The sequence below is a fragment of the Salvelinus alpinus genome, chromosome 6 (genome assembly GCF_045679555.1).
Source record: "Salvelinus alpinus chromosome 6, SLU_Salpinus.1, whole genome shotgun sequence".
NCBI lineage: Eukaryota > Metazoa > Chordata > Actinopteri > Salmoniformes > Salmonidae > Salvelinus > Salvelinus alpinus.
In genome coordinates, this window is record NC_092091.1 from 5,334,035 (window position 1) to 5,356,195 (window position 22,161).

Here is a 22,161-nt window from a genome sequence, read left to right on the forward strand (position 1 = left end):
AGCTGTGGGTTGTTTTACAGGCCTCACATGTACTCAAACACAGGAACTAATTGGAAGTGGGCCAGTAAATGTAAATACATCTCTGCTGTGAGTTAACAGATGTTCCAAGAGAACTGAACAGTGAGGAGAGGAGACAATGGGCTCCTGAGGGACTTGTAGCGTTAAACCTCTTTCTAGTTAAAGAAATGCATATAACCCTATGGAGTTATATCTTTATTTACTAGGCTAGCTATAACCCTACTGCTGATACCTAATGGAGAACTAGCGTTGGGTTTAACTTTAAACCTCTTTCTAGTTAAAGAAATGCATATAACCCTATGGAGTTATATCTTTATTTACTAGGCTAGCTATAACCCTACTGCTGATACCTAATGGAGAACTAGCGTTGGGTTTAACTTTAAACCTCTTTCTAGTTAAAGAAATGCATATAACCCTAATAGAGTTATATCTTTATTTACTAGGCTAGCTATAACCCTACTGCTGATACCTAATGGAGAACTAGCGTTGGGTTTAACTTTAAACCTCTTTCTAGTTAAAGAAATGCATATAACCCTTTAGAGTTATATCTTTATTTACTAGGCTAGCTATAACCCTACTGCTGATACCTAATGGAGAACTAGCGTTGGGTTTAACTTTAAACCTCTTTCTAGTTAAAGAAATGCATATAACCCTTTAGAGTTATATCTTTATTTACTAGGCTAGCTATAACCCTACTGCTGATACCTAATGGAGAACTAGCGTTGGGTTTAACTTTAAACCTCTTTCTAGTTAAAGAAATGCATATAACCCTTTAGAGTTATATCTTTATTTACTAGGCTAGCTATAACCCTACTGCTGATACCTAATGGAGAACTAGCGTTGGGTTTAACTTTAAACCTCTTTCTAGTTAAAGAAATGCATATAACCCTAATAGAGTTATATCTTTATTTACTAGGCTAGCTATAACCCTACTACTTGGTACCTAAATGGAGAACTAGCGTTCGTATGGGAAGTTTGAACTTACACGGGTGACATTGACAGTTTAGTATCTCTGCAATTATTATCATCGCTGTAGTAGATATCTATGTGAATATATGAACTATATTTAGGTCATCGGTTCATCTAGACACATTAATCATCGTGTTCGCTAACGACTTACTTTGACTACGTATCCACAAGGCATTCATTACACATCTATAAGCATGTCATGAACGTGTTATAACAGGTCCCGACCGCATTATGAAAAAGGTTCGTGAAATATACCCATAGCATATCTAACAACCCATTCATGTCATTTTTATGCAAAGATCGTATTTAAGGTATTTTAATAGATTCATCATTACAATGACAGTGTAGTGTCATCATTGTGGCTGTTCTCAAAAGTGTGCCTCTGCCAAAACCACATTTGGAAAATGATGCTGTTATAGCCTGTACTAGCCTCATTTCCATTTCCTATACTAGGGGGTGTTAGAGGAACGTCCGGAAAATTGTTTAAGCCCCCAGCCACCCAAGCCATAGACCAGGGAACTTTTACCCTACGAGGTCCGGAGCGTGCTGGTTTTCTCTTCTACTTGATAATTAATTGCACCCACCTGGTGTCCCAGGTCTAAATCAGGCCCTGATTAGAGGAGAATCACCCACCTGGTGTCCCAGGTCTAAATCAGTCCCTGATTAGAGGGGAATCACCCACCTGGTCTAAATCAGCCCCTGATTAGAGGGGGAATCACCCAAATGGTGTCCCAGGTCTAAATCAGCCCCTGATTAGAGGGGAATCACCCACCTGGTGTCCCAGGTCTAAATCAGTCCCTGATTAGAGGGGAATCACCCACCTGGTGTCCCAGGTCTAAATCAGTCCCTGATTAGAGGGGAATCACCCACCTGGTGTCCCAGGTCTAAATCAGTCCCTGAAAAAAATGCAGTGGAACTGGCTTTGAGGTTCAGAGTTGAGTTTGACGGGACATAGACTGTTCACCGTGCAACCTCACATCAAGCGGTCCCGTAGTGTCAAGTCTGGAACCAAAAGGCTCCTGAACAGCTTCTAGCCACAAGCCATAAGACTGCTGAACAAGCTGACACTTAACAAACTGTAGGATGCCATAAACAAGCAGGAAAACATGTATTCGGCGGCTGCCTTTCTTGTCACCGCCGATTTTAATTCTGCGTCATTAATAAGACACGTGATGACCAACTTCCATCAATACGTCTCCTTCGTCACTAGGGTCCTACACCACTGTTATTCTACCCACAAGTAAGCAAACAAGGCCCTCCCTGCTCCACTATTCGGCAAATCAGATCATGGCTCCGTACCCCTGCTTGATATTTACAAGCAGAAGCTCAAACAGGAAGTACCCATTGAGAAATTGTCATCCGAATCAGAGAGTATGCTAGAGGACTGCTTTGCTAGTGCTATTTGGAATATGTTCTGAGAATCCGCCGATAACATTGACGAGTTAACCCCCTCAGTCACCGGCTTCATAAGGAAGTGCATCGGCGACATTGTCCCCACAGTGAAGGTTCGCTGTTTCCCCAATCAAAAGCCCTGGATTAACACTGAGGTTGGCGCTAAGCTAAAGGACAGGGCTATCGCACACAGAGCTATCACAGACAACCCCCGAGGCTACAGCTGAAGATAGGAAAACAAGTCGTCCCGCTGTGACCTCCACAGAGTCAATAAACGATATAGGAAAAATGTGGAATCATATTACACAGGCTCCGGCGGCCGCCACGTGGCTACAGTCCGTTACGGATTACAAAGGAAGACCCAGCCGTGATCTGCCCAATGATGCCTCTCTTCCAGACGAACACAATGCATTGTATGCACACTTTAAAAATAACACCGTACCATCCGTGATGGCACCCACCGACCCAGAGGACTGGGTGATCTCGCTCTCCGATGCCGACGTAAGTAAGGTCTTTAATCAGGTCAACAGTGGCAAGGCCGCGGGGCCCGGACGAAATTCCAGGGCGCGTTCTCAGATCATGCGCAGATCAGCTGGGAAGGCATATTCATGGTCATTTTCAACCTGTCGTTTTTCCAGTCTGTAATCCCCACATCTTCATCATCATCATTCCTGTTTCGACTACATCTGTAGTCCTGAAGTGTTTAGAAAGACTGGTTTATGGCACACATCAACTCCATCATCCCAGACAACCTAGACCCACTCTAAATTAGATACCACCCCAACAGATCCATAGTCGACACAATCTCTATTGCGCTTTACACTGCGTTCACCCACCTCAACAAGAGGGACACCTATGTGAGAATGCTGTTCATTGACTACAGCTCAGCGTTCAACACCATAGTGCCCTCAAAGCTCATCACTAAGCTCAGGACCCTGGGCCTAAACACCTCCCTCTGCAACTGGATCCTGGACTTCCTGACAGGCCGCCCCTCAGGTGGTAAATTGTAGGCAACAACACAACCACCACGCTGACCCTCAACACGGGGGCACCTCAGGGGTGCGTGCTTAGTCCCCTCCTGTACTCCCTGTTCGCCCACGACTGCGTGGCCGGGCATGACTCCAACACCATCATTAAGTTAGCTGAAGACACAACGGTGGTTGGCCTGAGGACCAACGACCATGAGACAGCCTATAGGGAGGAGGTCAGTGATCTGGCCGGGTGGTTGCCAGGACAACAGCCCCCCCATCAACATCAGCAAAACAAAGCGGCTCACAGTTCATTAGGAAATTGCAGATCCTCCAGGCTGCGCTCTGCAATAACATAAATCTACCTAGGCTACAACAACACAGTGCAATGAGGAATGTATTATTGATATCCGGTGAGTACACAATTATTGTCTAGGGCTGTAAACTGCGGTGATGTAGGTTAATTTGTATTTTGAGCGGTATTTTTTTATTTGGATCCTTATCAGCTGTGGCGATTGCAGCAGTTACTCTTCCTGGGGTCCACATGAAACATGAAACATGATGCAAAACATTAATGAACAAGAACAGCTTAAGGAAAGAGCTGAAATACAGTAAAACACCTGGTGGGGTCTGTGTGTCTGTGCTGTGTGTCTAAGCTGTGTGTGTTTGTGCTGTGTGTCTGTGCTGTGTGTCTGAGCTGTGTGTGTTTGTGCTGTGTGTCTGTGCTGTGTGTCTGAGCTGTGTGTGTTTGTGCTGTGTGTCTGTGCTGTGTGTCTGAGCTGTGTGTCTGAGCTGTGTGTCTGTGCTGTGTGTCTGAGCTGTGTGTGTTTGTGCTGTGTGTCTGTGCTGTGTGTCTGTGCTGTGTGTCTGAGCTGTGTGTGTTTGTGCTGTGTGTCTGTGCTGTGTGTCTGAGCTGTGTGTGTTTGTGCTGTGTGTCTGTGCTGTGTGTCTGAGCTGTGTGTCTGAGCTGTGTGTGTTTGTGCTGTGTGTCTGAGCTGTGTGTCTGTGCTGTGTGTCTGAGCTGTGTGTGTTTGTGCTGTGTGTCTGTGCTGTGTGTCTGAGCTGTGTGTCTGTGCTGTGTGTCTGAGCTGTGTGTGTTTGTGCTGTGTGTCTGTGCTGTGTGTCTGAGCTGTGTGTGTTTGTGCTGTGTGTCTGTGCTGTGTGTCTGAGCTGTGTGTGTTTGTGCTGTGTGTCTGAGCTGTGTGTCTGAGCTGTGTGTGTTTGTGCTGTGTGTCTGAGCTGTGTGTCTGAGCTGTGTGTCTGAGCTGTGTGTCTGAGCTGTGTGTCTGAGCTGTGTGTGTTTGTGCTGTGTGTCTGAGCTGTGTGTCTGAGCTGTGTGTGTTTGTGCTGTGTGTCTGAGCTGTGTGTCTGAGCTGTGTGTCTGAGCTGTGTGTCTGAGCTGTGTGTCCGAGCTGGAGGCAGAACGGAGTGGCTCTCTGTCAGGGAGAGAGGGCAGTTTGGAGGCAGAACGGAGTGGCTCTCTGTCAGGGAGAGAGGGCAGTTTGGAGGCAGAACGGAGTGGCTCTCTGTCAGGGAGAGAGGGCAGTTTGGAGGCAGAACGGAGTGGCTCTCTGCCAGGGAGAGAGGGCAGTTTGGAGGCAGAACGTAGTGGCTCTCTGTCAGGGAGAGAGGGCAGTTTGGAGGCAGAACGGAGTGGCTCTCTGTCAGGGAGAGAGGGCAGTTTGGAGGCAGAACGGAGTGGCTCTCTGTCAGGGAGAGAGGGCAGTTTGGAGGCAGAACGGAGTGGCTCTCTGCCAGGGAGAGAGGGCAGTTTGGAGGCAGAACGTAGTGGCTCTCTGTCAGGGAGAGAGGGCAGTTTGGAGGCAGAACGGAGTGGCTCTCTGTCAGGGAGAGAGGGCAGTTTGGAGGCAGAACGGAGTGGCTCTCTGTCAGGGAGAGAGGGCAGTTTGGAGGCAGAACGGAGTGGCTCTCTGTCAGGGAGAGAGGGCAGTTTGGAGGCAGAACGGAGTGGCTCTCTGTCAGGGAGAGAGGGCAGTTTGGAGACAGAACGGAGTGGCTCTCTGCCAGGGAGGGAGAATGCTTCCTCACTTAAATCAAACCTGAATAAGTGGAGATGAAAGGTTAGAGCGCTGGCAACATGTCTAGTGAATCTAAAAGCGCTATAAGAGGGATTTAGAGCCGAGCTGGACACTGGGGTGAGGCACTGCTAATTTGATATGTGCAGTTCCATGGCTCCGAAGAGAAAGGAGGTGCCATGAAGGAATAGGCCGTAGTTCCACTGTGTGTGTCTGTGTGCGTTTCCTGTGATACCGAGTGGATATTAGAGTCACTGTGTTTTGGATATTAGAGTCACTGTGTTTTGGATATTAGAGTCACTGTGTTTTGGATATTAGAGTCACTGTGTTTTGGATATTAGGGTCACTGTGTTTTGGATATTAGAGTCACTGTGTTTTGGATATTAGAGTCACTGTGTTTTGGATATTAGAGTCACTGTGTTTTGGATATTAGGGTCACTGTGTTTTGGATATTAGAGTCACTGTGTTTTGGATATTAGAGTCACTGTGTTTTGGATATTAGAGTCACTGTGTTTTGGATATTAGAGTCACTGTGTTTTGGATATTAGGGTCACTGTGTTTTGGATATTAGGGTCACTCTGTTTTGGATATTAGGGTCACTGTGTTTTGGATATTAGGGTCACTCTGTTTTGGATATTAGGGTCACTGTGTTTTGGATATTAGGGTCACTCTGTTTTGGATATTAGGGTCACTGTGTTTTGGATATTAGGGTCACTCTGTTTTGGATATTAGGGTCACTGTGTTTTGGATATTAGGGTCACTCTGTTTTGGATATTAGGGTCACTCTGTTTTGGATATTAGGGTCACTGTGTTTTGGATATTAGGGTCACTCTGTTTTGGATATTAGGGTCACTGTGTTTTGGATATCAGAGTCACTGTGTTTTGGATATTGGAGTCAATGTGTTTTGGATATTAGAGTCACTGTGTTTTGGATATTAGAGTCACTGTGTTTTGGATATTAGGGTCACTGTGTTTTGGATATTAGAGTCACTGTGTTTTGGATATTAGAGTCACTGTGTTTTGGATATTAGAGTCACTGTGTTTTGGATATTAGAGTCACTGTGTTTTGGATATTAGAGTCACTGTGTTTTGGATATTAGGGTCACTGTGTTTTGGATATTAGAGTCACTGTGTTTTGGATATTAGAGTCACTGTGTTTTGGATATTAGAGTCACTGTGTTTTGGATATTAGAGTCACTGTGTTTTGGATATTAGGGTCACTGTGTTTTGGATATTAGAGTCACTGTGTTTTGGATATTAGGGTCACTGTGTTTTGGATATTAGGGTCACTCTGTTTTGGATATTAGGGTCACTGTGTTTTGGATATTAGGGTCACTCTGTTTTGGATATTAGGGTCACTGTGTTTTGGATATTAGGGTCACTCTGTTTTGGATATTAGGGTCACTGTGTTTTGGATATTAGGGTCACTCTGTTTTGGATATTAGGGTCACTGTGTTTTGGATATCAGAGTCACTGTGTTTTGGATATTGGAGTCAATGTGTTTTGGATATTAGAGTCACTGTGTTTTGGATATTAGAGTCACTGTGTTTTGGATATTAGGGTCACTGTGTTTTGGATATTAGAGTCACTGTGTTTTGGATATTAGGGTCACTGTGTTTTGGATATTAGAGTCACTGTGTTTTGGATATTAGAGTCACTGTGTTTTGGATATTAGAGTCACTGTGTTTTGGATATTAGAGTCACTGTGTTTTGGATATTAGAGTCACTGTGTTTTGGATATTAGAGTCACTGTGTTTTGGATATTAGGGTCACTGTGTTTTGGATATTAGAGTCACTGTGTTTTGGATATTAGAGTCACTGTGTTTTGGATATTAGAGTCACTGTGTTTTGGATATTAGAGTCACTGTGTTTTGGATATTAGGGTCACTGTGTTTTGGATATTAGAGTCACTGTGTTTTGGATATTAGGGTCACTGTGTTTTGGATATTAGAGTCACTCTGTTTTGGATATTAGGGTCACTGTGTTTTGGATATTAGGGTCACTCTGTTTTGGATATTAGAGTCACTGTGTTTTGGATATTAGAGTCACTGTGTTTTGGATATTAGGGTCACTGTGTTTTGGATATTAGAGTCACTGTGTTTTGGATATTAGGGTCACTGTGTTTTGGATATTAGGGTCACTGTGTTTTGGATATTAGGGTCACTGTGTTTTGGATATTAGGGTCACTGTGTTTTGGATATTAGGGTCACTCTGTTTTGGATATTAGGGTCACTGTGTTTTGGATATCAGAGTCACTGTGTTTTGGATATTGGAGTCAATGTGTTTTGGATATTAGAGTCACTGTGTTTTGGATATTAGAGTCACTGTGTTTTGGATATTAGGGTCACTGTGTTTTGGATATTAGAGTCACTGTGTTTTGGATATTAGGGTCACTCTGTTTTGGATATTAGGGTCACTGTGTTTTGGATATTAGGGTCACTCTGTTTTGGATATTAGGGTCACTGTGTTTTGGATATTAGGGTCACTCTGTTTTGGATATTAGGGTCACTGTGTTTTGGATATCAGAGTCACTGTGTTTTGGATATTAGAGTCACTGTGTTTTGGATATTAGGGTCACTGTGTTTTGGATATTAGAGTCACTGTGTTTTGGATATTAGGGTCACTGTGTTTTGGATATTAGAGTCACTGTGTTTTGGATATTAGAGTCACTGTGTTTTGGATATTAGAGTCACTGTGTTTTGGATATTAGGGTCACTGTGTTTTGGATATTAGAGTCACTGTGTTTTGGATATTAGAGTCACTGTGTTTTGGATATTAGGGTCACTGTGTTTTGGATATTAGAGTCACTGTGTTTTGGATATTAGAGTCACTGTGTTTTGGATATTAGAGTCACTGTGTTTTGGATATTAGAGTCACTGTGTTTTGGATATTAGGGTCACTGTGTTTTGGATATTAGAGTCACTGTGTTTTGGATATTAGGGTCACTGTGTTTTGGATATTAGGGTCACTCTGTTTTGGATATTAGGGTCACTGTGTTTTGGATATTAGGGTCACTCTGTTTTGGATATTAGGGTCACTGTGTTTTGGATATTAGGGTCACTCTGTTTTGGATATTAGGGTCACTGTGTTTTGGATATTAGGGTCACTCTGTTTTGGATATTAGGGTCACTGTGTTTTGGATATCAGAGTCACTGTGTTTTGGATATTGGAGTCAATGTGTTTTGGATATTAGAGTCACTGTGTTTTGGATATTAGAGTCACTGTGTTTTGGATATTAGGGTCACTGTGTTTTGGATATTAGAGTCACTGTGTTTTGGATATTAGGGTCACTGTGTTTTGGATATTAGAGTCACTGTGTTTTGGATATTAGAGTCACTGTGTTTTGGATATTAGAGTCACTGTGTTTTGGATATTAGAGTCACTGTGGTTTGGATATTAGAGTCACTGTGTTTTGGATATTAGAGTCACTGTGTTTTGGATATTAGGGTCACTGTGTTTTGGATATTAGAGTCACTGTGTTTTGGATATTAGAGTCACTGTGTTTTGGATATTAGAGTCACTGTGTTTTGGATATTAGAGTCACTGTGTTTTGGATATTAGGGTCACTGTGTTTTGGATATTAGAGTCACTGTGTTTTGGATATTAGGGTCACTGTGTTTTGGATATTAGAGTCACTCTGTTTTGGATATTAGGGTCACTGTGTTTTGGATATTAGGGTCACTCTGTTTTGGATATTAGGGTCACTGTGTTTTGGATATCAGAGTCACTGTGTTTTGGATATTGGAGTCAATGTGTTTTGGATATTAGAGTCACTGTGTTTTGGATATTAGAGTCACTGTGTTTTGGATATTAGGGTCACTGTGTTTTGGATATTAGAGTCACTGTGTTTTGGATATTAGGGTCACTGTGTTTTGGATATTAGAGTCACTGTGTTTTGGATATTAGAGTCACTGTGTTTTGGATATTAGAGTCACTGTGTTTTGGATATTAGAGTCACTGTGTTTTGGATATTAGAGTCACTGTGTTTTGGATATTAGAGTCACTGTGTTTTGGATATTAGGGTCACTGTGTTTTGGATATTAGAGTCACTGTGTTTTGGATATTAGGGTCACTGTGTTTTGGATATTAGAGTCACTGTGTTTTGGATATTAGAGTCACTGTGTTTTGGATATTAGAGTCACTGTGTTTTGGATATTAGGGTCACTGTGTTTTGGATATTAGAGTCACTGTGTTTTGGATATTAGAGTCACTGTGTTTTGGATATTAGGGTCACTGTGTTTTGGATATTAGAGTCACTGTGTTTTGGATATTAGGGTCACTGTGTTTTGGATATTAGGGTCACTGTGTTTTGGATATTAGGGTCACTGTGTTTTGGATATTAGAGTCACTGTGTTTTGGATATTAGGGTCACTGTGTTTTGGATATTAGAGTCACTGTGTTTTGGATATTAGGGTCACTGTGTTTTGGATATCAGAGTCACTGTGTTTTGGATATTGGAATCAATGTGTTTTGGATATTAGAGTCACTGTGTTTTGGATATTAGAGTCACTGTGTTTTGGATATTAGGGTCACTGTGTTTTGGATATTAGAGTCACTGTGTTTTGGATATTAGGGTCACTCTGTTTTGGATATTAGGGTCACTGTGTTTTGGATATTAGGGTCACTCTGTTTTGGATATTAGGGTCACTGTGTTTTGGATATTAGGGTCACTCTGTTTTGGATATTAGGGTCACTGTGTTTTGGATATCAGAGTCACTGTGTTTTGGATATTAGAGTCACTGTGTTTTGGATATTAGGGTCACTGTGTTTTGGATATTAGAGTCACTGTGTTTTGGATATTAGGGTCACTGTGTTTTGGATATTAGAGTCACTGTGTTTTGGATATTAGAGTCACTGTGTTTTGGATATTAGAGTCACTGTGTTTTGGATATTAGGGTCACTGTGTTTTGGATATTAGAGTCACTGTGTTTTGGATATTAGAGTCACTGTGTTTTGGATATTAGGGTCACTGTGTTTTGGATATTAGAGTCACTGTGTTTTGGATATTAGGGTCACTGTGTTTTGGATATTAGGGTCACTGTGTTTTGGATATTAGAGTCACTGTGTTTTGGATATTAGGGTCACTGTGTTTTGGATATTAGAGTCACTGTGTTTTGGATATTAGAGTCACTGTGTTTTGGATATTAGAGTCACTGTGTTTTGGATATTAGGGTCACTGTGTTTTGGATATTAGAGTCACTGTGTTTTGGATATTAGAGTCACTGTGTTTTGGATATTAGGGTCACTGTGTTTTGGATATTAGGGTCACTGTGTTTTGGATATTAGGGTCACTGTGTTTTGGATATTAGAGTCACTGTGTTTTGGATATTAGGGTCACTGTGTTTTGGATATTAGGGTCACTGTGTTTTGGATATTAGAGTCACTGTGTTTTGGATATTAGGGTCACTGTGTTTTGGATATTAGAGTCACTGTGTTTTGGATATTAGAGTCACTCTGTTTTGGATATTAGAGTCACTGTGTTTTGGATATCAGAGTCACTGTGTTTTGGATATTGGAGTCAATGTGTTTTGGATATTAGAGTCAATGTGTTTTGGATATTAGAGTCACTGTGTTGGATATTAGGGTCACTGTGTTTTGGATATTAGGGTCACTGTGTTTTGGATATTAGAGTCACTGTGTTTTGGATATTAGGGTCACTGTGTTTTGGATATTAGGGTCACTGTGTTTTGGATATTAGGGTCACTGTGTTTTGGATATTAGGGTCACTGTGTTTTGGATATTAGAGTCACTGTGTTTTGGATATTAGGGTCACTGTGTTTTGGATATTAGAGTCACTGTGTTTTGGATATTAGAGTCACTGTGTTTTGGATATTAGAGTCACTGTGTTTTGGATATTAGGGTCACTGTGTTTTGGATATTAGGGTCACTGTGTTTTGGATATTAGGGTCACTGTGTTTTGGATATTAGAGTCACTGTGTTTTGGATATTAGAGTCACTGTGTTTTGGATATTAGAGTCACTGTGTTTTGGATATTAGAGTCACTGTGTTTTGGATATTAGGGTCACTGTGTTTTGGATATTAGGGTCACTGTGTTTTGGATATTAGGGTCACTGTGTTTTGGATATTAGAGTCACTGTGTTTTGGATATTAGGGTCACTGTGTTTTGGATATTAGAGTCACTGTGTTTTGGATATTAGAGTCACTGTGTTTTGGATATTAGAGTCACTGTGTTTTGGATATTAGAGTCAATGTGTTTTGGATATTAGAGTCACTGTGTTGGATATTAGGGTCACTGTGTTTTGGATATTAGGGTCACTGTGTTTTGGATATTAGAGTCACTGTGTTTTGGATATTAGGGTCACTGTGTTTTGGATATTAGAGTCACTGTGTTTTGGATATTAGAGTCACTGTGTTTTGGATATTAGAGTCACTGTGTTTTGGATATTAGGGTCACTGTGTTTTGGATATTAGAGTCACTGTGTTTTGGATATTAGAGTCACTGTGTTTTGGATATTAGAGTCACTGTGTTTTGGATATTAGAGTCACTGTGTTTTGGATATTAGAGTCACTGTGTTTTGGATATTAGAGTCACTGTGTTTTGGATATTAGAGTCACTGTGTTTTGGATATTAGAGTCACTGTGTTTTGGATATTAGAGTCACTGTGTTTTGGATATTAGGGTCACTGTGTTTTGGATATTCGGGTCAATGTTTTGGGTCACAAGGATTTTTTCTGTCTGTCTACTGGGCAGGACCACCCTCAATTAATCAAATGTATTTGATAAAGCTTTTCTTACATCAGCAGTTGTCACAGACCCTCCTGGTTCCTGCCCTTTTTGTTGTTGATGATGTTGTTGGCAAAGACTGTTTACTATTGAGACGATTCCCACAGTTCTTCTTCTGGAAAGTCAAGTCACACAATAAAGACTTCCCTTTTGTGTTCATTCCAAGTATCCACTGACTGCATTCCACTACGGTAATTCAACGTGAAGCCCGTAGTTAGGTTTGTGTCGTAGCTTAGCGTAGCTACACACCCTGAGAAGGTACCAGCGAGCATTTATTATGCTGCTTTGATGTGAAGATGAAGAGGTGTTTTATTGGGATCGTTATGCTCTTTATGTTAAAAATCATAATTAGCTGTTCACATACGTTATATGATTAACGCACAGCTGAGGGGAGAAACGATACAAGAACCATTATTTAAGAAAACACGGGTGTGGGTTTTAAGTATTATATTAGTAGCTAGATCCACCCTAGACAGACACACTCAGTCCTTCACTCCTTTCATATAATAATCTGTTGTGTAGGTAGGGATAATCTAATAATCTGTTGTGTAGGTAGGGATAATCTAATAATCTGTTGTGTAGGTAGGGATAATCTAATAATCTGTTGTGTAGGTAGGGATAATCTAATAATCTGTTATGTAGGTAGGGGTAATCTAATAATCTGTTGTGTAGGTAGGGATAATCTAATAATCTGTTGTGTAGGTAGGGATAATCTAATAATCTGTTGTGTGTTAATACAGCACAGAGAGACTCTGTCTGAAACCTTATTTTGCTCTCCTTTTCTTTATCTCTTCTCTCTCTCTTCCGTTCCTGCTCCCTGTCTTTCTCTCTCTCTCTTCTCTCTCCCTCCCTTTCCTGCTCTCAGATAGATTCAAGTTGAGGAAACAGTACAGGAGGCTTTCTGTGTGTGTATCCAGGCTGGATAATTATTCCTGTGTATCCAGGCTGGATAATTATTCCTGTTTATCCAGCAGCCGGAATACAACACTTCTTAGCTCCGCCAGTAAATCACTCCGTCCCTCCCTCCCTCCCTCCCTCCCTCCCTCCGCCCCTACCTACCTACCTCCGTCCCTCCCCTACCTCCCTACCTACCTACCTACCTCCCTACATCCATCCCTCCGTCCCTACCTCCGTCCCTCCCCTACCTCCCTCCCTACCTACCTACCTACCTCCGTCCCTCCCCTACCTCCCTACCTACCTACCTACCTCCCTACATCCATCCCTCCGTCCCTACCTCCCTCCCTCCGTCCCTCCCCTACCTCCCTCCCTACCTACCTACCTACCTCCCTACATCCATCCCTCCGTCCCTCCCCTCCCTCCCTCCGCCCCTACCTACCTACCTACCTCCCTACATCCATCCATCCCTCCGTCCCTACCTCCCTCCCTCCGTCCCTCCCCTACCTCCCTCCCTACCTCCCTCCCTACCTCCCTCCCTCCGTCCCTCCCCTACCTCCCTCCCTACCTCCCTCCCTACCTACCTCCCTACCTACCTCCGTCCCTCCCTAACTACCTACCTCCCTCTGTCCGTCCCTCTCTCCCTCCCTACCTCACTCCGTCCCTCTGTCCCTCCCTCCGTCCCTCCCTCCCTCCCTACCTACCTCTGTCCGTCCCTCTGTCCCTCCCTACCTACCTTACTCCGTCCCTCCCTCCAACCCTGCCCTCCAAGATGATATGACTTAAGTCGCTTTGGATGAAAGCGTCTGCTCAATGACATATAGATTATATATTACGATTATGATAAAAGAGAGAGAGAGAGAAGAGGGGGGTAAAAAAGGGATAGAGACGAGACAAGTAGGAAAGTAGTTGAGAGAAAAGCCCCGTATCACCACCCAGCTTTCTTCCTGCCACGATACCATGGTTACAAAGAGAGAAGAACACTCACATTACCATGAGAAAGGCATTGGGGACACTGGGCTTTAATCCCTATGGCTCCCTATTCCCTATATAGTGCACTCATGTTGACCAGAGCCCTATTAGAGAATAGGGTGCCATTTGGGACGCAGGCAGACTGGTACTCCCATTATGCGTCCAGAAAACCAAAGAGCTCTGATTTCAAGGGATGTTTAACCTCCATTCAGACAGTAACAAAGACGTGGTTGTCTGTCACACGGAGAACAGAGAACATTGGTGCTGGGTGATTGGGGTTGGGTGGGAGGAAAGGGAAAAGAGGGGGGAGGTTGGGTGGGAGGAAAGGGAAAAGAGGGGGGAGGTTGGGTGGGAGGAAAGGGAAAAGAGGGGGGGAGGTTGGGTGGGAGGAAAGGGAAAAGAGGGGGGGAGGTTGGGTGGGAGGAAAGGGAAAAGAGGGGGGAGGTTGGGTGGGAGGAAAGGGAAAAGAGGGGGGAGGTTGGGTGGGAGGAAAGGGAAAAGAGGGGGAGGTTGGGTGGGAGGAAAGGGAAAAGAGGGGGAGGTTGGGTGGGAGGAAAGGGAAAAGAGGGGGAGGTTGGGTGGGAGGAAAGGGAAAAGAGGGGGAGGTTGGGTGGGAGGAAAGGGAAAAGAGGGGGAGGTTGGGTGGGAGGAAAGGGAAAAGAGGGGGAGGTTGGGTGGGAGGAAAGGGAAAAGAGGGGGGAGGTTGGGTGGGAGGAAAGGGAAAAGAGGGGGAGGTTGGGTGGGAGGAAAGGGAAAAGAGGGGGGAGGTTAGGTGGGAGGAAAGGGAAAAGAGGGGGAGGTTGGGTGGGAGGAAAGGGAAAAGAGGGGGAGGTTGGGTGGGAGGAAAGGGAAAAGAGGGGGGAGGTTGGGTCACAGACCACGTTTGTTCCCACTCTTTACTTCAGAGCTGCCTCTATTCCCAGTGTTGAGCTGCCTCTATTCCCAGTGTTGAGCTGTCTCTATTCCCAGTGTTGAGCTGCCTCTATTCCCAGTGTTGAGCTGCCTCTATTCCCAGTGAGGAGCTGCCTCTATTCCCAGTGTTGAGCTGCCTCTATTCCCAGTGTTGAGCTGCCTCTATTCCCAGTGTTGAGCTGTCTCTATTCCCAGTGTTCAGCTGCCTCTATTCCCAGTGTTGAGCTGCCTCTATTCCCAGTGTTGAGCTGCCTCTATTCCCAGTGAGGATCTGTCTCTATTCCCAGTGAAGGGCTGCCTCTATTTCCAGTGCAGAGCCGCCTCTATTCCCAGTGTTGAGCTACCTCTATTCCCAGTGAGGAGCTGCCTCTATTCCCAGTGTTGAGCTGCCTCTATTCCCAGTGGGGAGCTGTCTCTATTCCCAATGTAGAGCTGCCTCTATTCTCAGTGAGGAGCTGTCTCTATTCCCAGTGTAGAGCTGCCTCTATTCCCAGTGAGGAGCTGCCTCTATTCCCAGTGAAGAGCTGCCTCTATTCCCAGTGAGGAGCTGCCTCTATTCCCAGTGAGGAGCTGCCTCTATTCCCAGTGAGGAGCTGCCTCTATTTCCAGTGCAGAGCTGCCTCTATTCCCAGTGAAGAGCTGCCTCTATTTCCTGTGCAGAGCTGCCTCTATTCCCAGTGAGGAGCTGCCTCTATTTCCAGTGAAGAGCTGCCTCTATTCCCAGTGAAGAGCTGCCTCTATTCCCAGTGAAGAGCTGCCTCTATTTCCAGTGTAGAGCTGCCTCTATTCCCAGTGAGGAGCAGCCGTCTTCTCCTGACGCTACAGGCCGTCTTCTCCTGACGCTACAGGCCGTCTTCTCCTGACGCTACAGCTGTCTTCTCCTGACGCTACAGGCCGTCTTCTCCTGACGCTACAGGCCGTCTTCTCCTGACGCTACAGCTGTCTTCTCCTGACGCTACAGGCTGTCTTCTCCTGACGCTACAGGCCGTCTTCTCCTGACGCTACAGCCGTCTTCTCCTGACGCTACAGGCTGTCTTCTCCTGACGCTACAGGCCGTCTTCTCCTGACGCTACAGGCCGTCTTCTCCTGACGCTACAGGCCGTCTTCTCCTGACGCTACAGGCCGTCTTCTCCTGACGCTACAGGCCGTCTTCTCCTGACGCTACAGGCCGTCTTCTCGTGACGCTACAGGCCGTCTTCTCCTGACGCTACAGCCGTCTTCTCCTGACGCTACAGGCTGTCTTCTCCTGACGCTACAGGCCGTCTTCTCCTGACGCCACGTTACTATGCATCAAACCCTTGACTCATTTCCTCAGTTCTTCTCTAAGTGCGTTAGAAGAGGGGATCCTCCTCCAATGAGCATTAAGAGGAAATTAAGAAATAAGGATGGAGGAAGAGGAAGCAAGGATTTTGTCGGCTAAAGACAGCCCTTGTCTTCCCGGCGAGCGCTAAGTAGACTATGACAGGATCTCCACTCCGTCTTCCTAATCTGTGTAAGCGAACCTGTTCTGGGATGTAATTTCACATGGTATGTCTTTTGATTGGGATTAGGCTGGATTAGTGGATCCTCTTTCCCTGGGATGTGGCTCAGTACAGTTTATCGCTAACAGCCCTCAGCTCAACGTCTCAGCCTCGCCGCAGAGGAAAGCTGGTAAATCCTCCTTTCTATCACTCCGATCAGAGTCTTTAATCTGACTTCCCAAAGAAAGCCAGCGATCACACTGGACTTCACGGTAATGGAAATGCATTCCAGGTGACTACCTCATTGAAGCTGGTTGAGAGAATGCCAAGAGTGTGCAAAGCTGTCATCAAGGCAAAGGGTGGCTACTTTGAAGAATCTCAAATATAAAATGTATTTGGATTTGTTTAACACTTTTTCTGGTTACTACATGATTCCATATGTGTTATTTCATAGTTTGGATGTCACTATTATTCTACAATGTAGAAAATAGTAAAAATAAAGAAAAGCCCTTGAATGAGTAGGTGTGTCCAAACTTTTGACTGGTACTGTACATAAATGCTTTATATCATATGACTCTGTACTCACTATAAAGTCAGACACCTTTGTTCATTCATGACACATACATTTATTTAATATTTTTAATTTCACCTTTATTTAACCAGGTAGGCTAGTTGTGAACAAGTTCTCATTTACAACTGCGACCTGGCCAAGATAAAGCAAAGCAGTACGACACATACAACAACACAGAGTTAAACATGGAGTAAACAAAACATACAGTCAATAATACAGTAGAAAAATAAGTCTATATACAATGTGAGCAAATGAGGTGAGATAAGGGAGGTAAAGGCAAAAAAAAGGCCATGGCGGCGAAGTAAATACAATATAGCAAGTTAAACACTGGAATGGTAGATTTGCAGTGGAAGAATGTGCAAAGTAGAGATAGAAATAATGGGGTGCAAAGGAGCAAAATAAATAACTACAGTAGGGGAAGAGGTAGTTGTTTGGGCTAAATTATAGATGGGCTATGTACAGGTGCAGTAATATGTGAGCTGCTCTGACAGCTGGTGCTTAAAGCTAGTGAGGGAGATATAAGACTCCAGCTTCAGTGATTTTTGCAGTTCGTTCCAGTCATTGGCAGCAGAGAACTGGAAGGAAAGACGACCAAAGAATTGGCTTTGGGGATGACCAGAGAGATATACCTGCTGGAGCGCGTGCTACAGGTAGGTGCTGCTATGGTGACCAGTGAACTGAGAAGGCGGGGCTTTACCTAGCAGAGACTTGTAGATGACCTGGAGCCAGTGGGTTTGGCGACGGGTATGAAGCGAGGGCCAGCCAACGAGAGCGTACAGGTCGCAATGGTGGGTAGTATATGGGGCTTTGGTGACAAAACGGATGGCACTGTGATAGACTGCATCCAGTTTGCTGAGTAGAGTGTTGGAGGCTAGTTTATAGATGACATCACCGAAGTCCGAATATCGGTAGGTAGCTACCTAGCTAATCAAAACTTCTGCTTGCATTTATTGATTAACCTCAGCTTGAATACCACCATATAGCTAGCTATCTACAGTAGCTTATTGATTAACCTCAGGTTGAATACCACCATATAGCTAGCTATCTACAGTAGCTTATTGATTAACCTCAGGTTGAATACCACCATATAGCTAGCTATCTACAGTAGCTTATTGATTAACCTCAGGTTGAATACCACCATATAGCTAGCTATCTACAGTAGCCTATTGATTAACCTCAGCTTGAATACCACCATATAGCTAGCTATCTACAGTAGCTTATTGATTAACCTCAGGTTGAATACCACCATATAGCTATCTACAGTAGCTTATTGATTAACCTCAGCTTGAATACCACCATATAGCTAGCTATCTACAGTAGCTTATTGATTAACCTCAGCTTGAATACCACCATATAGCTAGCTATCTAGCGTGGTCCCGTGTGGCTCAGTTGGTAGAGCATGGCGCTTGCAACGCCAGGGTTGTGGGTTCATTCCCCACGGGGGGACCAGGATGAATATGTATGAACTTTCCAATTTGTAAGTCGCTCTGGATAAGAGCGTCTGCTAAATGACTTAAATGTAAATGTATCTACAGTAGCTTATTGATTAACCTCAGCTTGAATACCACCATATAGCTAGCTATCTACAGTAGCCTACGTTTGTTTACTTCTTCTGACTGGTGCAAGCAGCTTTGTTGTTGCCGAGCAACCAACCCAGTGTTAGAACTTTGAACTTCGGCTAAAAGAAAATTATGTTAGCGTTGTCAGAAATGCTACGAAAAGGTAGCACATCGTTGTTTCTTAGTAACGGACGGAACTGTGCACGTGAGACCAATACATGATCAATTCAAGCTAAATATTTTACACCTACAAACTTAGTCAATCCGGCATTTCGTTAAGTCCAATGGCCACTTTATTGACGCTATAGTTATTGTAATCCGACGTCTAGAATTTGAGCTCGGTAGCCACAAGAAATACTCTTAAAACTCAAATTGTTAATGACCCTGTTCATATTGGCTTAGATATGATGATAGGAAGATTTTGAATTAAACACTGAGCTTCATCCAATCCCAATCGTCACGTCTGTAATGATAGCCTGCTGCATACATTTACATATGAGTTGTTTTTATATATATAAAATAACAAGTAATACTCATATCCTAGAAACGTAAAAATGTATATTCATATCTGTCACGCCCTGGTCTGTTTCACCTGTCCTTGTGATTGTCTCCACCCCCCTCCAGGTGTTGACCATCTTCCCCATTTTCCCCTGTGTATTTATACCTGTGTTCTCTGTTTGTCTGTTGCCAGTTTGTCTTGTTTGTCAAGCTAACCAGCGTTTGTCCTGTCAGCTCCTGTCTTTTCCCAGCTTCTCTTTTTCTCACCCTCCGGGTTTTTGACCCTTGTCCTGACCCTGTACCCGCTCCCCCTGACCACTCTGTCTGTCCCTGACCCTGTACCAGCCCGCCTGACCACTCTGCTTGTCCTGACCCTGTACCCACCCCTCTGACCACTCTGCCTGTCCTGACCCTGTACCAGCCCCCCCTGACCACTCTGCCTGTCCTGACCCTGTACCCACCCCCCTGACCACTCTGCCTGTCCTGACCCTGTACCCGCCCTCCTAACCACTCTGCCTGTCCTGACCCTGTACCAGCCCCCCTTGACCACTCTGCCTGTCCTGACCCTGTACCCACCCCCCTGACCACTCTGCCTGTCCTGACCCTGTACCCGCCCTCCTAACCACTCTGCCTGTCCAGACCCTGTACCCCCCCTGACCACTCTGCCTGTCCTGACCATGTACCCTCCCCCCTGACCACTCTGCCTGTCCTGACCCTGTACCCTCCCCCCTGACCACTCTGCCTGTCCTGACCATGTACCCACCCCCCTGACCACTCTGCCTGTCCTGACCCTGTACCAGCCCACCCTGCCAGTCCCTGAGCCTGTCCTGACCCTGTACCAGCCCACCCTGACTGACCCTGAGCCTGTCCTGACCCTGTACCAGCCCACCCTGCCAGTCCCTGAGCCTGTCCTGACCCTGTACCAGCCCACCCTGACTGACCCTGAGCCTGTCCTGACCCTGTACCAGCCCACCCTGCCAGTCCCTGAGCCTGTCCTGACCCTGTACCAGCCCACCCTGCCAGTCCCTGAGCCTGTCCTGACCCTGTACCAGCCCACCCTGCCAGTCCCTGAGCCTGTCCTGACCCTGTACCAGCCCACCCTGCCAGTCCCTGAGCCTGTCCTGACCCTGTACCAGCCCACCCTGACTGACCCTGAGCCTGTCCTGACCCTGTACCAGCCCACCCTGCCAGTCCCTGAGCCTGTCCTGACCCTGTACCAGCCCACCCTGACTGACCCTGAGCCTGTCCTGACCCTGTACCAGCCCACCCTGACTGACCCTGAGCCTGTCCTGACCCTGTACCAGCCCACCCTGCCAGTCCCTGAGCCTGTCCTGACCCTGTACCAGCCCACCCTGACTGACCCTGAGCCTGTCCTGACCCTGTACCAGCCCACCCTGCCAGTCCCTGAGCCTGTCCTGACCCTGTACCAGCCCACCCTGACTGACCCTGAGCCTGTCCTGACCCTGTACCAGCCCACCCTGACTGACCCTGAGCCTGTCCTGACCCTGTACCAGCCCACCCTGACTGACCCTGAGCCTGTCCTGACCCTGTACCAGCCCACCCTGACTGACCCTGAGCCTGTCCTGACCCTGTACCAGCCCACCCTGACTGACCCTGAGCCTGTCCTGACCCTGTACCAGCCCACCCTGCCAGTCCCTGAGCCTGTCCTGACCCTGTACCAGCCCACCCTGACTGACCCTGAGCCTGTCCTGACCCTGTACCAGCCCACCCTGACTGACCCTGAGCCTGTCCTGACCCTGTACCAGCCCACCCTGACTGACCCTGAGCCTGTCCTGACCCTGTACCAGCCCACCCTGACTGACCCTGAGCCTGTCCTGACCCTGTACCAGCCCACCCTGACTGACCCTGAGCCTGTCCTGACCCTGTACCAGCCCACCCTGACTGACCCTGAGCCTGTCCTGACCCTGTACCAGCCCACCCTGACTGACCCTGAGCCTGACTGCCGTCCTGTACCAGCCCACCCTGACTGACCCTGAGCCTGACTGCCGTCCTGTACCAGCCCACCCTGACTGACCCTGAGCCTGACTGCCGTCCTGTACCAGCCCACCCTGACTGACCCTGAGCCTGACTGCCGTCCTGTACCAGCCCACCCTGACTGACCCAGAGCCTGACTGCCGTCCTGTACCAGCCCACCCTGACTGACCCTGAGCCTGACTGCCGTCCTGTACCAGCCCACCCTGACTGACCCTGAGCCTGACTGCCGTCCTGTACCAGCCCACCCTGACTGACCCTGAGCCTGACTGCCGTCCTGTACCAGCCCACCCTGACTGACCCTGAGCCTGACTGCCGTCCTGTACCAGCCCACCCTGACTGACCCTGAGCCTGACTGCCGTCCTGTACCAGCCCACCCTGACTGACCCTGAGCCTGACTGCCGTCCTGTACCAGCCCACCCTGACTGACCCTGAGCCTGACTGCCGTCCTGTACCAGCCCACCCTGACTGACCCTGAGCCTGACTGCCGTCCTGTACCAGCCCACCCTGACTGACCCTGAGCCTGACTGCCGTCCTGTACCAGCCCACCCTGACTGACCCTGAGCCTGACTGCCGTCCTGTACCAGCCCACCCTGACTGACCCTGAGCCTGACTGCCGTCCTGTACCAGCCCACCCTGACTGACCCTGAGCCTGCCTGCCGTCCTGTACCTTTGCTCCACCTCTGGATTATCGACCCCTGCCTGCCCTGACCTGTCGTTTGCCTGCCCCCGAGGTTACATTAAACATTGTTACTTCAACACAGTCTGGGTGTTACTTTGATGCCTGATAATACCCTTCTGTTTATAGGTTCCTGGTCTGAAGTAGTGCACTATAAAGGGAATAGGATAGTATTTGGAACGCACACATTGTTTATCCAGCATCCAATCCAATATTTTTGTTTCATAATTGCCGGATTGTTTAGTCCCGTAACATTCCATGTTAATATTCCACGGTTAAAGCCGTTGCTGCACATGACAACTTTGACGTGGAAATATTTAAATCCTCGAGTCATATTTTTGATCCTTTAAGGCTCTTTTATAATTCAATAAATATGTTCAAAGAAGAGCAAGGATTTCTCCAGGCCTCTCTCTCTCTCTCTCTCTCTCTCTCTCTCTCTCTCTCTCTCTCTCTCTCTCTCTCTCTCTCTCTCTCTCTCTCTCTCTCTCTCTCTCTCT